Source organism: Lucilia cuprina, chromosome 2, assembly GCF_022045245.1.
Source record: "Lucilia cuprina isolate Lc7/37 chromosome 2, ASM2204524v1, whole genome shotgun sequence".
NCBI classification, from domain to species: domain Eukaryota; kingdom Metazoa; phylum Arthropoda; class Insecta; order Diptera; family Calliphoridae; genus Lucilia; species Lucilia cuprina.
Window position 1 is genome coordinate 37,730,564 of NC_060950.1, and position 12,437 is coordinate 37,743,000.

At 30.0% G+C, this 12,437-nt stretch overlaps 1 long non-coding RNA gene across 1 annotated transcript; it reads left to right on the plus strand.

Moving 5' to 3' along the window:
• Nucleotides 1-3,464: 3,464 nt before the first annotated feature.
• LOC124421394 lies at nt 3,465-4,981 on the plus strand. Its single transcript, XR_006941637.1, has 3 exons — nt 3,465-3,791; nt 3,850-4,607; nt 4,678-4,981. It is a non-coding gene; the product is annotated as an uncharacterized LOC124421394 (long non-coding RNA).
• Nucleotides 4,982-12,437: the final 7,456 nt, after the last annotated feature.

Below are 12,437 nucleotides of genomic sequence, written 5' to 3' on the forward strand. Positions count from 1 at the left end.
AGACGAGCATTTTTTCTGTTTTCAGGAGCACAAATTCGTTATAATAGGTTTAAGTAGTCTTTACAATGAGCTACAAGAATAATAAATATTATATTTTCATATCCATTAAATATGCATACGTATATATGTATGTAAATTAGAGTGATTCAAGCTTTTATGAAGGAAAAAATATGGGTCGTTGGGTTGGGTTTTAAAACTATGTCATACAAAAAATTAGGCTGATAGGATAACCTTAACAGTTAAGCTAATCTGTAGGAAATATTGATTTAATTTTTTTCCGTTATATATCTAAAAATTTTGAAATTTGTTTAATAAAGTTCGCAACTTCTTTTTTTATCACTTTAATGTTTATATGTACATAAATGTATATTATTCGTGGTGGATATAAGGAATAAATTTCATAACATTGTTTAAAATTAGTTTAAATGTTTTAAATTTGTTTATAAATGAACCTATCCATGTAGGGGTATTAAAACAAATTTGTAATCAACTTATGAATCAACAACATCCGTTATGAATCCAACCAATAATAACAACTGAACACACGATTTACACCGTACGATGGATGTATTCAAAATGAGATGGCAATACAAGATGTATGTACATTCGTTCATATGCATGTATGAAGATAAATTAGGAAGAAAAAGCAATTAATAAAAATGTAAATTCAATTAAATTTATATGACAAGGAGCTGTCAAAAGATCTCAAATTAAAAATAACTAAAGCGACATGTTGATGTCAGTGAGAATGAGAGTGAGCGAGTGAACGAGAAAATTAAATGCAAAAGAAACGAAAAAAAATCAACTTTAATGTTAGGTCCTACCGAATTATTCGGTTTTTATAAGACTTTATTGAGTATTCGTGAAAGATTTTTATGAGACTAGTTGTATTGAGAAATACTAGTATGTAAAAATTCAAAACTTACAGTAGAAGATTTTTATTCTATCAGAATACTAAAGGTCTGATTATATGTTTGTAGGTTCATTATTGCGGGAAAATCAAGAAGTACTAGTTAGATTATTATATAAGCAGAGCATTCAAGAATGTGACCGTTTAACGATGCTAGAAGTATTTGCAACATATTGCTAGAATGTATTTATCTTTCAAGAATTTATGTTCAACTGTATCTTGCCTCCAATATAATTAATACCCCGTTAACATGATGCAATTATTCCTAATTCGCGCCCTCATTCATTATTCAAACCCCAATTACGTACTGAATTACATGATTCGCCATACAAAATTTCTGCTACAAATAACACATGCTGTATGCAATTCAGTTGATTACTACGATTGTCATAACGTCCATTGACTCTATGATTTAATTATATGTGTCATAACGACCATGGACATTATGACACCCCATCTATTAAACAAATTGACAGGGCTAGGAGAAATATGAACCAATTGTCATAAAATTTATTTAATTTTTTAATCGATTTATTGTCAATTTCAAATAAGACCAGACCATGACAAAATTCAGGCTCATCGAGGCTAATACAAAGGCTTATAAGAGGATGTAAAGTACATCAAATCCGAAAAAATACACTAGGACCATCATATGAGCTACATATACATATATGTACGTGGAGATAAGTTGTATGGGGTCCACGTAAAATAACTGACCAATTTTAGGCTTAGAGTCATTGAATTATATTTAAAATTGTGACCTGTAGTTAGATTTTGACATGACGGACATAACAAAATCTCAGAAAATACCTATTAGTATGAGGTGGGTTACAAACATCAACACAAACTCATTTACCCTGCCCACTAAAGTGATGTAGGATATAAAATGTATTATTCGTTCACATTTTTGTAATCCCTATCAGGTGTCAAAAGTGGGTATTTTTGTTATTATTCTATTAGAAAATTTATTTAAAATTGTTTCGGATGGGTAATTCAACCATTCTAACAATAAAAAGAACAATTAAGTTGTAAATAAAAGCTACTGAATACAATCCGATGAGATTTCCATCGATACTCGCCGGTTTCGGCAAAGGTTTTTGTATAATCATTATCTTGAATCCGACGTTATGGACTCTTTAGCTATCGATCGGCTAACTTGGAGTTGTTAATAAAATCTAGGTACTGAATACATTCCGACAATATTTACATCGATATTCGTCGGCAATGGTATTTGTGTAATTATTAACTTACTTTACAATCGTTTCGAATCGGTTGGTTATAGCAAAGAAATTAAAAATTAATCCGAACTTAAATTCATTGTTAATGGCAAAGAATATAAAGAAATTGGGGCTTGTCAGTTTGTACTTAAAGGAGGAGTTGTATTCTTTGGTTAATGGTTTCGGGTTATTTAAAGTTCTTAATCAAAATTTTCACAAACGGTGAGAAGCCGAATAGTTCGGTCGAACGCAAAATCTTTGTACAGTGGACGTCCACTAGTACGAATTATATAATGTCAGGCCCTTTCGTAGTACCGAAAAATTCGTATTATTGAACAACACATTTTGTATGTTTAAATTCAAATAATACACATAAAATATAGGATTTTATTTATTTTTGTTTTATTTTTCATGAAAAATTACATAACGAAACAAAATATAATAAATATGTATTATTTCAAATTTCTTGTAAATAAACAGGCATAAAAGGCTTATATTTACGTATACGAATTGTTAATAAAAGTATCGTGAGTCCAATGGTTGAAATGAGATGTAGGAGGTTTTAAATTTTAATGTTTTTAAAAATATGTGTGCCAAAGACAATTTGCATGTACATATCTGTTCCAAAATGTATAAAACATGTTCAGATTACATAAAACTTTAATTAGAAACTTGAATGGAATATACTTTCAAAAACAATTCTCTAATTTAAAATTTTCTCTTAAAAAATTGGAATAGTTGAATAGTAATGCTTAATCCCATTGGAATGTGGAGTCATACTACTTTCAAAATTGACAGTTCATACATATATAAATAACATTTTACTTATTAGAAAATCCATAATTAAACACTGTTGTTTATTACTTTGCAAAATGATTTCTACGACGTTTTCAATAACAGCGCTTTTGAAGCTTCAATATTGTTCTCATTGGCGATATCATTAAATTTAATTTCTTCTCTTTGGGCATTGAAATTACAAGAAAATAAATTAATTACAGTAAATTGATAGGACTTTTAAAAACACAAAACATTTGTAATAAATACAAAAAAACTTCAAAATTACTGAGCTAAAGGTGAATGATATCGAAATCATAAAATAAAAACTTCATTCATACGCAAATAAAACCAAAATTCCCATAAAAATGTGTTATTCGTACTATCGAACAGAAAAATTGTGACTTTATTCGTACTATAGAGTAGACAATGCAACAATTTTGCCATTCGTATTATTGGACATTCGTAATAAAGAGGGTACGTACTATTGGACGTCCACTGTATTTATTTTTGTATATAATCAAGTAATATTATTCAACATCCACATTTTTAGCCGCAGTCTACTAAAAGGTGGCCAAGATTTTGCAACAGCAATGAAGAACAATTAAACAAGCAACACTTGTTGTTGATCGATCCTTCAGGGAATGCATTTGTTCGACCACCATAAAAGTGAAAATTACATTTTAAGTTTGTTCTTCTGCTACCCGTACAACGGCTGTATGAAACAACCAACAACCACACTTCATCATATCAGAATAATGCATCTATCCATCAAAATTTAAAGCTGGACCAACGTTTTCTTCTTCCTCCCTACATACAAATATGCGTAATGCAGGATTTGTTTTTGCAGGTTGCATGCAGGCGACCACAGTTTATTCTTAAGCAATAAGGTAAGTTAATGCAATAACGCATGATCAAATTAAAAATTACGCGCCAATTTGCCTGTAGCATCGTCCACCTTAAACAGGTTGTGCGGTACATTGCACATGCGCATGACTTTTTCCTAAAAGCATTGAGTTTTTCATTTCGTATTCGTTGAGGAAAAAGCTGTCAAGCACCATAGGATATCGGACAACACTGCAAGAAGCTTGTAGTGGATTATGGGGTGGAGCTGTTAATATCGCGTAATCATCTTTATAGTCAACAGCATTAAACAACACCAAAAAGGAACAAGACTAAGCAACAAACAACAGCTACCAGTGTGCAACCTTTAATACAAATGCCTTTAATACACAAATGTCTTCTCCATGTTCCTGTTGGCTGCCGTTGTACATCATGGGCACCAGTATGAGCTTCCGCTCTTCTTTCAACAAATTAATCGGTTTTTCTCTCATCGACTTCATAATGATTTGTAGTTTAATTTTTATGCTAATGATAATTGCTTTAAATTAAATCGATATTCTGATTACTTTCATAACTGTTTAATGCTTGTAAATAATTGTAATGAGTTTTGATAGTAAATTTTAGATAAAATTAAATATTTTTTTATCCGTTAATAGATTTCAATTCGAATAGTTTATTACTTTCGCTTAAAAGATATGAAAATGTTTGCATCAATGATATTGACATGGAAGCAGCAGATGTTATGGGGAATTGAAAGTTGCAAGTCAATAAAAAATTTCTTAGTTATTTTATGTTCCTATGATCAGCATTGATTAAGGCCATAAGATCAGCATCAGCAAAGGAAATATGTTGTTATATAGGAGGTAGACCGATCATCACAACATTTGTTAAAACGTTTTTTGATTTGTATAAAACTTTTACTAATATTTTAAGGACAGTTACGAAAGACGTATTATAAAGGGACCTTATCCAGAAGAGAAGACCAATTATGGACCGATACTAATAAGATTTTGTGAAAATATTTTGATTCCTATAACACTTTTTTATTCCGAATTTCCTATAAACTTATGATCATTAAAGAAATTTCCTAAAGCGATTCTTATATGTGGGATATATTAAAATGAAGCAATACGTCTTTAACTTCTGTTCGAACAAATGAAAATTGTTAAAATTTCAAATAACGAATAAACCGAATATTTTATATCAATTAACCGAATAAGAAAAACTTACTATTTAGCAGCAAAATAAAATTCAATATTTTTATAATAAATTTTCTTCTTTTCTTAATTTTTATAATATTTCTATAATAAATAAAATTTATTTGATGTTGTTATAAAACAACACATCTGATTCTTGAAAAGAAATCTTGGAAATAATTATATCGCCTTTACTTCTACAACCAGTTTTTAGGAACATTGTTGTGTTCTTAAGTATTTCCAAAAACTAGTATTCAATAGAACGGATGAATTCTAAAACTCGTTGAAAATCTTAAAAACGTTTTTAAATTTAATTTCTTTTTCGTTTTTTTTTTTTTCTAAGTGAGACAGGTAAATAACATAGATAGAATATGACACTAATATTAGCATCATACAATACATACATATAAATATTTAAAATATTAGTTTGAAATTGTAAGTCCATAAAACTTTGAAATCTTTTTGTAAGGACATAAGAGCTTTTTATAAAAATCGGAGTACTCAGAATTGATATACTTACGTGGAATCTATTTTATAATCGTAACATCTAGTTTCCTTTTATTCGAAATACCGAATAATTTTCAATTATCCGATTATTAACCGGCTAACGTAAAACCTCAAATAATTATTTGTCGAATAAACCAAGTAAGACAAAAACCCGAATAATTTAATACCCTATTATGTACATAAGAGTAACCCTAAAATGGAAGTTGCTAATGTGTTTGTTCATTTTAAGGTGAAATGTGTCAATTGTTTTGTCCTGATGTCATTATTTGTCGAGCTAGATCAAATGATAAAAGCTTTTTGAGGCGATGTCAATCATTTAAACCAGAACACCAAACATTGTCACCACAGGAAAAAATTCCCAAGTTATGTAAATATTCCAGATTCGGGAGTTTGAGGTCATTGCGCTTAAGTTGTCGCACCTTTAATATATAGAAACATTTAATAATGAGCGAACATATCTTTATGATCCTTGGAAAAAACTTTATCTTATATATATTTATATATAAAAATTTATGTTTGTTTGTTCGGACTTTATACACAGTTAAACGGCTGGATCGATTTTTCTGTAATTTTCACAGTGTGTTCTTATATATCTGCAAGGTACTATTATAGGCTACTTTTTACTTCAAAATTTCAAGCTTACATTCAAAATAAATGTTAAAAGTCACATATCTCAAAAACGGCAAAGGTAAGAGTCCTAAATTTTTGTATGGACAACTTTGACTTTTATACTTTTTACTTCAAAATTTCAAGTGGGCGACGTCCATGTTCACATTCAAAATAAGTGTTTAAAGTCACATGTCTCAGAAACTGCAAGAGTTAGAGTCCTTAAATTTTGTATGGACAACTTTGAAATCGATAAGAATATTTTTGGACAAAATAAGCGGAATGGCTATATGGAGTTTGGCACCACATATATGAATTAAATACATTATTTCGTATGTCTTGAAAACTGTTAGGTTTTTCATAGATAGATATAAATTGGCGATAGAAATATGCGAACTTGCAATAATTTGCGTGACATCAGTCAGATGTAACATAATGTAAATCTGGAAAACTATTGCAGTTATAACCTTTAAAATCGTTAAGTGGATCTTTTTATTTATATTTCATTTAAATAAAATTCATTGATTTTACAAATTGAGGCCTCCTTTTATGTATTGTCTTATAAAGGTCGAACTTTTTAACTTTTCTAAATATTCACCTACCAGTCTAGAAATACAGTATGTGATGTAAGTTTGTATGTATACGAGTGTATTAATATGTTGCAAACTATAAAAATGTTTGTTGCATGAGTATAAAAAATTTTGTTTGTTTTGTTATTGTAAATTATGATCAATTTCTTTTGGACCACAAACTGTGAAATCCAATTTTGTTTATTTATATTCTGTTTCTTCACATGTTTTGTTAATTTATTGAATTTGTTCACTTCTGTCAGTATCTGTGCACTCTGTGTGAAAAAGGAGATACTTTGTATGCTTGTGTGCGGGTCAAAGTGATCATACATTCAGTATTTAAAAGGTCCATCAAATGACTACTTAATTTATTATTGCAACAATATAACAATACATTATTATTGGTTTAATTTTTTTACTACTACTTCATACATATTTTTCTTGCCTGCAACAACTAATGCAAACAATTGATCGATTCAGTCTTCACATCCATCTATTCGTGCGTCAATCTCATACTTCGACCTCGCTTATAAACTTAACTTTAATTTAGTTTGTTTTGTTCGACTTGTTCTTTGTTTATGTTCTTCCTGTCGCTTTGTTGGTGTAGATCACTCCGGTCAATGGGCACATTTTTCTTCATGATTTACACTAAAATAAATTAAAATATCATAAAAAGGGAAATTAAATTCTTTTAATTATCCCACAACAGATTCCTACAGTAACATTGTTTTTTTATATGGACATGGATACTGATGCTGACTGTGACGCTAAAGTGTATTTGTATTTCCAATCAGAGGCTACATCCAAACACATGCATACATCAACTACTCTCCACCGGTGATAGTCGTACACACAAACAGTTATTTAGTCGACCAAAGTCAATTTGCCCACTCTGAATTAAAATGAATCGTTCATTATGGAATTGAGTAGAAAAAAGGCATAAATATTTAAATGTGTGATTTACGACAATAACCCCACAGGGTTCCACTTCACCGTCGACCTTTGCTGTCGATAAACAGTGCGTTTAGATTATGGGAAAGAACTCCAATCGCATCTGTGATTGCATTGCGTTTTATAAAAGTCTTGTACATATTATGTTGAGAGCTACATATAATTCAGAGGCTTAAACAAATTTATGATAAAAATAAAGTCTTAGCAGACTTAGTCCATAAAACTTCTTAAAAAAAAATGTCATGACTTGACCCATTAAATAGGACCATAATTATATGCTCATACAATAAATGTAAAAAGGGAACTGGTTAATAGCACAGAAACATACTGCTCACGTTACAGTATTTATCATTGAATTATCTGGACAAAGATTTAAAATATCAGAATTTTTTCAATTAATGTTTTTGAGGTTTGTTATATGCGGAGTAATATTTAACTGTCCTCTCTACATACTGTACAATCGTTAAATCCTGTGTCTCAACTGAGAATACGTAAAATCATACTATCCTATAGTTAGGGCAGTGTTGCCACAAAAACATTTTTTCTAATCAAAATTCGAATAAAAAATATCCAAATTTAGATAAATTTAATCCAAATTATTTTTATTTATTTCATGTTTACATTTGGATATATCGGGTCCAAAAAAACTTGTTTATGTCGAATACATGCTTGTCGCTATACATTTTTCTTTAAAAATATTTTCTGAATTGGATCTAATATGGGGGCTAAATGAAATCATTTCCCGATATTTTCCATTTTCAATACCTAAACAAACTGGGCCATCTGTTATGTTGGTGAGTATAAATAAATACATGTACATGTGTAGTATAATTGTTTTTTACTAGAGATTTAATATATTCTTGTTTATTTAAAAAAGAGAATAAAAGCAACAACAAACACTTAAAACAATTGTTTACTAGAAATAACCAAAACGAAAAAATAATTCACATGTACACAAGCAAAATAAAAATAACCAATTTTGGTTAATAATAACCAAAGTGGGTTCTATCCACCACTTCATTATTCTGGCCTCGTTGCAGCAATTGGTTTTGCATTACTCCTGTATGGCTTGGTACTTATATGATGTAAACCTTACCTCTAGTAGAGCATTCGGTTAGATTTTTCTTATAATCAAATGCTGACTCAGATTTAACTTTTTCACCTAATATCGCCCTAATTGCCTAGTAATTAGTGTTCAATATTGAAGGTTCTCTTTATCCACCAATTTAGAGTCATTAGTGTAGCAACAGATTATTATGGGTATTGGCTCTAATGTTCCGCTTGTCTGCGACATTCTATTTCGAATCAGTATTTCATCGAGATATTATGTGCCTGGTATGCGATCGAGTACGTCCGATATTTCTATTTGGAGTCGATGTTTCAAAGTTTCTAAGAGTACGTTCGTTGATTACTGTAAATGTCGCCTCACATCTTACATGCTAATGTTTTAATGGATGTAATAGCAAGCAACGTTTTCAGATCCTTGGCTCATGGCAACATTTATACCCAAGCAACATGTACTATGCACTCCATGTAGTTCAGCATACATTCTGCTAATTCAAAGAAGTCCAGCAGAAGAATGTGTCATGGTATTACTATCACCCCATTTTACGCCTTTACAGCGCCCATCAGCGATGTGCCTATTTGATGTAGTGCATAAATTTAAATTTTCTGTCAATAATTATGCCTAAGTACTAAATTTTTTCGATTACCGGTATCTACATGGGCAAGAAACGGAATTCAATATACTTTAAAATTTTTGTATTCAGATCCTTTTCAGTCCTTTTACAAAATAGAGTCAAAGACTTAGAAAGGTCTAAGTCCCTTGCTAGGTTAGACTCCTTATGACTCCAGAATAAAGGAGGCAAAATGCCACCCAGTCGTGCACTAAACAATAGACATTTTAAAGTTTCTAATAAATCCGTACAAATTAAAAAAAAATGATTAAAAATTTAAATGTTTTAATAATTTAAATGCTGAGTTTTTGAAAACTTAATTTATAAAGAAAAAATACATTCAAATTAATCACTACAAGTTTAATTAGTGTTTGTATAGCATGTTACTCGTCAAACTACGACTTCTTTCGATTGGCATACCGTCACTTAATGAAATTCGGCTGCTCTCTGATGAAGAACATGTACTAGCAGCTTATGAACATGTACACAAGACACCTAAATTGGATTTGGGTGCTCCTGGCGCTTCTGGACACACGATGGCACCAATATTACAAATACACTCCCCATATCACTATTATTCTCATCATTACCACACCAATCACCAATATTAAATACACAGAACAAACAGCACCCAGAGCAACAACGCATTCGATCGATGATGCCTCTCTAGCCACATTTGTCGCTCTCTGTTTGTATATTAAACAGAGGTTGTTCTGCAAAAGAATGAAATGAAGAAACCTTAAAATTGGATGAAAATGTATGAGCCCTTAATAAGATGATGCCAATACCAGATTTTTTTTATTGTCCATATGATCCACATCCATACATAAATATTTTTAATACACAAACATTATTAATGGAAATTAACATACGTGTGTGTTTGTTCTGTATACGTAAAAGTAACCGGCTCACAGTGGTATAGGAAAAAAAAAAGAGGGAAATAATTCGGTAACTTCTAAACGGTTAATCCGATTTTAATGAAATTTGGTATGCACAAAAAGGAGGTGTTGTCGAGTTTAGGTTTTGAATTTGGACCTTATAGGCCAACCAGGGGCCCGGCGGGGGGTCCTCAAATTAGGACACCTCGGCTATGTTAAATTTTTAAAACGATCTTATTTCTTCATTTGAGTTCCGATTTAAAAAAAATTTCGTATATGGAATCTTCTCATCGAGCACTATAAAAAAGCAGTAAATTATCTCTTATAGTTTAGGAGATATTCGCATTTGAAAATTAAAATTTTAAAATTTTTACCGTCCTTACTTTAGTTTTTTGATAATAGCCATTTTTTTTATTCGCTTAACAACAAGTCTATATATCAAGCAGTGAAAGAATTATGTAAAAATCATGACTGAGTCCAAAGTTATAGGCATTTTAATTTAAAAAATTAAAAAAGGCGATTTTTTGCCATTTTTTGGGGAAAAAAGTATCTTTTTCTTTTTAAGTTATCTAAAAAGTTTCTAAGAAGATGTATATAGAATTTATACTTTTTGAAAAGCTGACTTTACATAAAATACGATAAATGAAACAAAACCTAAAAATTTTTGATACCGAGGGGACCAGATCCATCCAAAAAAACCCTATTTTTTATTTAAAATTCAATTTTGAGCAAAAATTCTCAAATCGCATAGTCGATATCAAATTATAGTGACCTGTTTTATATGACCCAATATGTTCTTAATCATTTTGTAACGGGTTTCGATAACCCCGCCCCTGGTATGGATATAATAGGCAAAAAACCAAAAAATCCCATTTTTGGGATTTTTTAAAACTTTTTTGGGAATTCCGGGATTTCTAATAAGAAAATTCGAAATTTTTATTTAATTTTAGATTTTGAGTAAAAAAATCTACCTAACTGTAAAATTTCATCAAAAAATATTCATAAATAAAATTTTTATTGCAATTTGAAAAATTTGTATCTTCGCAAAAACTGAATAAAAAACATTTTTTAATTTTTTTAAAAAAAGTATTCCGCGAATTTTTTAATTTTCAAAAATTATATACAGTTTTGAAAAATAGACAAAATTACCTTTCCATTGATATATAACATGCCTACCTAATGTTTTTTAAGTGACAAATTAATTAGGGAAAACTCAACATCTTTTAGAAAATTTACCTAGCACTATTATTTTCATCCATAAATTTGTTAGGCATGTTACCTAAATTTTTATGAATTTTTACAGCCACTTTTTACGATTAATCTTTTATTCTTTATCCCTAAAAAAAATTAACAAGTATTTATTTTATATAAAAATAGTCTTTATTTATTTTTTTTTATAAATTAATATAATTTTGTAAAATAATCGGTATCACAGTAGTCCATATCTAAAAGATAAAGTAAATCTTTAAATTCATGAATATTTTCAAATGCTAACGTTTTGTAGCAAATCCAACGTTTCCTTATAGTAGATAAAACAGGATCAGAAGATAGAATCAGATTATTAAAAATATCTTCATTTTGAGACTGCCTAGAACACTTCCTTTTATGTAAAGTCAGCTTTTCAAAAAGTATAAATTCTATATACATCTTCTTAGAAACTTTTTAGATAACTTAAAAAGAAAAAGATACTTTTTTCAAAAAAAAATGGCAAAAAATCGCCTTTTTTTAATTTTTTAAATTAAAATGCCTATAACTTTGGACTCAGTCATGATTTTTACATAATTCTTTCACTGCTTGATATATAGACTTGTTGTTAAGCGAATAAAAATGGCGAAAATCGGGAATATTTGGACCCGCTATTATCAAAAAACTAAAGTAAGGACGGTAAAAATTTTAAAATTTTAATTTTCAAATGCGAATATCTCCTAAACTATAAGAGATAATTTACTGCTACGACGACATTTTTTATAGTGCTCGATGAGAAGATTCTATATACGAAATTTTTTTTAAATCGGAACTCAAATGAAGAAATATGATCGTTTTAAAAATTTAACATAGCCGAGGTGTCCTAATTTGAGGACCCCCCGCCGGGCCCCTGGTTGGCCTATAAGGTCCAAATTCAAAACCTAAACTCGACAACACCTCCTTTTTGTGCATACCAAATTTCTTTAAAATCGGATTAACCGTTTAGAAGTTACCGAATTATTTCCCTCTTTTTTTTTCTATACCACTGTGCGGCTGCTGGGTGCAATATGGATGGTTGAGTCTGACTGGATGGTTGGTTTGGTTTGAATCTTTTGTAAATTTGTT